This window comes from Hibiscus syriacus, unplaced genomic scaffold (genome assembly GCF_006381635.1).
Source record: "Hibiscus syriacus cultivar Baekdansim isolate YM2019G1 unplaced genomic scaffold, ASM638163v2 tig00013680_pilon, whole genome shotgun sequence".
Taxonomy (NCBI): domain Eukaryota; kingdom Viridiplantae; phylum Streptophyta; class Magnoliopsida; order Malvales; family Malvaceae; genus Hibiscus; species Hibiscus syriacus.
Window position 1 is genome coordinate 955,347 of NW_024062306.1, and position 6,137 is coordinate 961,483.

Here is a 6,137-nt window from a genome sequence, read left to right on the forward strand (position 1 = left end):
TCAAACTCAAATACCTTCTTTTACAAGGAAAATTAAATTCGATTTCCTACAGTACCTTGGTACAAATTCCAGAATCATTGCTTAATAGTTGTTTTTGTTTAACATGTGACACGATGTTTTAATTAGAATTGCGTAAGCATCTAAAGTGTGGATGGTACAACAATCATGCATCCCTGAATTATTAAGTGGTGTGCTAGGAAGCTTCCCAAATAATTTTCCAGTGCTGTTGATTTTGAAGGTTTAGAAATCAGGAGTTATAAATGGAAGAAATACAGTCTCAGTCAGACAATTATAGGTCTTCTTCCTCTTCAGCAAGTAGTCCAGCAAGTAGGGTGCCCTCAAGTAATTTTTTTTATCTGCGTAAACCTGGTTCTCACCAACAACCTATCTCATTTGAGGATTCACCCGAGTGGGAAGATACGGATATTGATGTCAGGGTGGAGGAAGGAAGTGACTCTATCAATGCCGCAAATACGCCAGTCTCACCATCTCTCTCGAAACTCAATAGTGGGTCCTTGCCATCACCACCACAGCCAGAAGGTGGAGGTGTTGTTAGAAAAACTGCTGGTGCGTCAGTTGTGTGGAAAGAATTGGCTGTTACTATCTAGGGAAAAAGGAAATATTCTGTTAAGGTTGTCAAGAGTTCCAATGGTTACGCATTACCTGGCACAATGACAGTAATCATGGGTCCTGCAAAATCTGGGAAGTCTACGTTACTGAGGGCTATAGCAGGTCTTTTAGCATGACACTTATATTCGCTACTTAACTAACAAGAAATCCTTTTATGCTTTTCTGTTGTTTAATTTCATATTTTTAGGACTGAATTTTTTTCTTTCTTGAATATAGGAAGATTACATCCTTCGGCTAAAATGTATGGTGAAGTATTCATTACTGGGGCGAAAACAAGCTTGCTTTATGGTTCATATGTGAGTTTCAGTTACATTTTCATTGAGGGTGAAATTACTGGATGTTACTTTTATTTATCTTGACAGAGTGATTCTTTCCTCTGAAAGTGATTACTTTTGGTCATTTTTGTCCAAAATGATATATATATTACATTTTCTCGCATGAAACCTTTTGGATTTGTTCTTTTGGAATTATACTTGAAATTGTCAGCACAAATCTCATTCCTGTTTTGGATCATAGACTATAGGAAAATCTCTGATGAGCAATCATCTTATGCAGCACATAGATCCTTTTTTTTCCTTTCACTTGCTTCATTATGTGAATCCTTTTAGGCTTCCAATTAGCAAGCATCAGGGTTTCTATGAAATCCCTTTTTTAAAACTGATATTTGATTTTTGCCCCTTTCAACTTTGATTCTATTTTAGTTGGAACAGAAATTGCAAGGAAGCATTCCATTCAAGGTTGTTTAATTCTTTTTACTTTGAAACATCCAATTTGCAGGGATTTGTTGACAGGGAAACTACTCTAATTGGTTCACTCACAGTCCGGGAGTATCTATACTACTCATTTTGCTCCAACTTCCTGGTTTTTTCTGTCAGAAAAAGAGTGTGGTAGAGGAAGCCATCCAAGCCATGTCCTTGGGTGATTATGCAAACAAACTGATTGGCAGCCACTGCTATATGAAAGGCCTTGCTAGGGGTGAAAGAAGGCGTGTTAGTATTGCTCGGGAACTTGTGATGAGACCTCGTAACTTATTCATAGATGAGCCTCTTTATCATCTCGACAGGTATAATTTTTCATTTATTCTCCTTAATTTAATTCTTAGAAATGTTTTACTGTTATTTGTTCCGTTTCCCTTGCATTCTTTACACTGCTGGTTGTATGATTGGTGTGCCATCTACTTTCCATTGAATCAAGATCATTTATGATGTTACTAAATTTTAATATTTTATTTATTTTTCAGTGTCTCTGCCCTTTTGATGATGGTAACACTAAAGAAACTTGCAAGCACGGGATGCACTCTTATTTTCACCATTTACCAGAGCAGTACAGAAGTTTTTGGCCTCTTTGATCGTATTTGTCTGCTCTCAAATGGGAACACCCTGTTTTTTGGGGAAACATTAGCTTGCTTGCAGGTAAACATGAGTATAATTATTTTTTATCTCTTTCTTTGTTTTCATTTTCTATTTAGTTGATATGGAAGAAAAGGAAGGTCATCTAAAGACTCTTTCATATATGCACTTGGTTCCTGTAATGTGGATTGAAGAGTACAAACTTTCCTTATTATTCTAATTTATCTCCCTTTTCTTGATGAAGCACTTCTCAAATGCTGGATTCCCTTGCCCAATTATGCAAAGTCCTTCCGATCACTTTCTGCGTGCCATAAATACAGATTTTGACAGGATCATTGCAATGTGCAAAAATTGGCAGGTATTCAATGATTCTTATCAAGTATAATATAGTTCAAAACCTCAATGGTACTTACGAGAACAAGTAAAACCCCCAACGTATAAGAATAAGAATAGAATCTATAGAACTTTTCAGTCAGATCTCAAAAGCTATTGGATGGTTTGGCTTGACGGTAAATTAAGAGGTTTAGAAATACTTGTATGGTGTTCTATATTATTTAGTATTGAGCAAACTGTTCCTGTTTTTATAATTGTTTCACACTTGAATAATGACTTCTAGTCTTTATTGTTGCTACTTGAGAACTTAATTTGTGTGAGCTGGTACGTTGTAACAGGATGCCAATGGGGACTTCTCATCTGTGAACATGGATACTGCTGTTGCAATTCGTACTCTTGAGGCAACATATAAATCATCAGCTGATGCAGCTGCGGTTGAAACTATGATACTGAGACTCACAGAGAGGGTACAATATGTATTCTTGTTTGCCTTGAACCATAACCATTTATCATTTCGTGGCTTTTACTAATAGGATACTAGGAAGCTTTAATTATGTGTCATCATGTATAACTGGCTCTTATTTGGGGCATGTGTTAGATTCTAATCTAATTGTGCCCCAAATCCTTACAGTTTTACTATACACAACTAGCAATAGTTGTTTTTGGTACAAAGGATGCCAAGGCCTAGGGGAAATTAGGAAAGGGGAATCTGCAAGTGCTGGGGATTGAACCCAAGCCTTGTGGGGATTCACCTAATGGAGATGGGTGAGCCATTTGGGTTAAGCCCGAGGTTCAATCAATAGTTTAAAAGTTAGAATGAGCTAAGGTAAGTGATTGATGGAGTCTTGCTGGCTGACATCTATTTACACCGTATGTTAAGCATTTTTATTGCATGATTTCCTGGAGCCTTATGGTGGCTATAAGTCACACCTTTTAATCTTTTCACTTTGTTGCATTCCACAGGAAGGTCCTCTTCTCAAAAGCAAGGGAAAGACTAGCAATGCCACACGAATTGCAGTTTTGACTTGGAGATCATTGTTAATTATGTCAAAGGAGTGGAAATACTACTGGCTTCGGCTTATTCTTTATATGCTCCTTACACTGTGTATTGGAACAGTATTTTCGGGCTTGGGGAATTCTCTGTCTTCAGTTGTGGTGAGTACAACCATTTGTGCTCAAGTCAAAATATGTCTTCTCTTATGTTTAGGTGAATCTGACTTAATTTGACCTAAACTTGTTTGATAAGCATTTATACCAATGTGATGCAAACATCTATATTTATTAAAGCTGTATGTTGTTTATTTTCTGTAGAATATTGTCTTATTTTTATGACTTCTATAGATGGTTTGTCATGTCATAGCATTCGTTAATGTCCTTTTATTGTAAGTCTCCTATGGTTTTGAGCTGCAAAGATATACTTCTACTAGCTTACTTTTGTGAACTTTTCTCAAGTAACTTAAATTTAAAAACTGTCATTGGTATAGTACGGAATTTTATTTTTTTCTTGGGTTAAATGGTTTTTTGGCCTCTGAAGTTGTACCTCATTATCACTTTGATACTAGAAGAATTTTTGGGTTCTGTACTTTCCAACTATTATGCACAATACCTCGTCTGTTTTTCTGTTACAAAAAAATCCATATGGAATCTTCCGACTTCTTTTATGAAATCTCTTGAAGTTTTTCAAATGTAACATATATTATGTGGCATGGTCCTAGAGTGTCACATGAATTTTTTTTTTTGTAACTAAAAAATGGGCTTGGGTAACATGCACTGTGGTTGGAAAGTTCAGGGGCTAAACTGAGCCAAAAAATTCTTCAGGTACCAAAGGGAACGACAATGAAGTACTACTTCAGAGACTAAAATACCATTTAAACCTTTTTGCTTCAACATTCAATTCATCTAGTTAATGACGGAATGGTCCAATAAATGCATTTCGTGGGGATGCTTGCAACACATTATGTTATAACACATTGTTGTGATAAACAAATAGAAGTAATTTGACTAACACATTATTCTATAATTCATCATTGTTGGTAAAATGTACCTCTTTAATTTTGGATGCATGGCCCAAGTTCTTGACTATCCTGCTTCTGTAGTTCAACTTTTTTTTTTCTGAATAATTGATTGACTCGTGTAGTACGTGTATCTTTCTAACTTTTATCCTTTTCTCTCATCACAGAAAAGAGTCACTGCAATTTTCATATTTGTTTCGTTTACTTCACTTTTGAGCATTGCTGGAGTTCCTTCACTACTGAAAGAAATCAAGGTGATCCTACCTGTCTGTGGTACCTTTTCTTTTAGCTAAAAGGAGGTACCCAATTTGAAATCCACTCATTTCCCATCTTAACTGAAAAATAAGACAGCTTTTGTTCTGAATTTCGATTTGATTGATAAAAGTTGCATGATTAGTGCTTTTTCTATTTTGCAGATATATGCCAGCGAGGAGTCGAACCAGCATTCAGGAGCTTTAGTCTTTTTGTTCGGGCAACTTCTCTCCAGCATTCCATTCCTGTTCCTCATCGCCATGTCATCGAGTCTTGTGTTCTATTTCTTAAAAGGATTGCGTGCGAATTCAGCTTGCTGATGTACTTTGTGCTGAATTTCTTCATGTGCCTCTTTGTCAATGAAGGATTGCTGCTGACTGTTATTTCTTTGTGGCAAAATATTTTCTGGAATGTCTTGACACTTGTAACCATACATGTAAGTTATCACTTATTTACTCCCCATTCTTTTACATTCTTAAAATTATTTTCCATTCCAATCTTTATCTTTAACCTAGCCTTTGCCAGTCTTAAGACCAAAATACATGTTTCAGGTGGTAATGATGCTTGCCGCAGGCTATTTGAGAATCCGAAACGAGTTGCCTAGACCTGTCTGGAAGTATCCATTATCATATATTGCTTTCCACACTTTTTCAATCCAGGTTTGTGTGCATCTATTCCTTACTACAAAATACAAACCATATTTGTATTGGTGAGGGAATTTTATCATTGCTGAATGGATCATTGATGTTTTGATCATAGGGGATTTTGGAGAACGAGTACCTCGGGGCCAATTTTGCCGTCGGGCAGGTGAGGACGATACCGGGGTTTCAGGCAATCCATAGTGCTTATGACATCTCTCAAAGCAGCAACTCCAAGTGGGAGAATTTACTGGTGTTGTTCCTCATGGCTGTTGGATATAGAATTCTTGTGTTAGTTTTGCTACATTTTCGTGTTGGGAAAAATGTATCCCTACATAGAATTTTCCAATGTCGCAAATCATCAACCTGAGATGAATGCAAATGGTACAATAAATCTTTAATCTTTGATAATTTTTCGAATCGTATAATCCTTTTTTTATGTTATACACCATTCATGTCCATTAACAATTTGTCATTAATTGATGCAATCATGTGTCTGTCGCTACATGTAATCACTATAATATTAAAGATAATCAGAATATTTTAAAATTTAAAGACCAGCATATATTTTTTTTGGCAGGAACCTACATAAAATTAGTACAACAAGTTAGGAGTGTATTATAGAATCAAGCCTTAACACATTAAAATCTCTTTAACATCACATGATTGCCTTCCATTTTCTTGATGTAAATTCTGTACCGAATTTGCAGAAGCTACATAGGACTTTAAAAACAGCTAGAAATGAAGTTCGTACCAAGAAATAGTAAAACTTAATTAAATCCATAAAATGGTTGTTGTTGGAAGGGTAGGTTGGTTATTTCTCCAAAGATGAAAAAGAGAAGTTGTAGGGGATTTGATTAAAATGACCCATTTTCGTCGAAATTTCCCTTTTTTTAACATCCTTTGATTAATATTTCTCGAAG

At 35.9% G+C, this 6,137-nt stretch overlaps 1 pseudogene; it reads left to right on the top strand.

The window, feature by feature from the left end:
* Positions 1 to 111: 111 nt before the first annotated feature.
* LOC120206337 lies at positions 112 to 5,672 on the top strand (annotated as a pseudogene).
* The last annotated feature ends 465 nt before the right edge of the window (positions 5,673 to 6,137 follow it).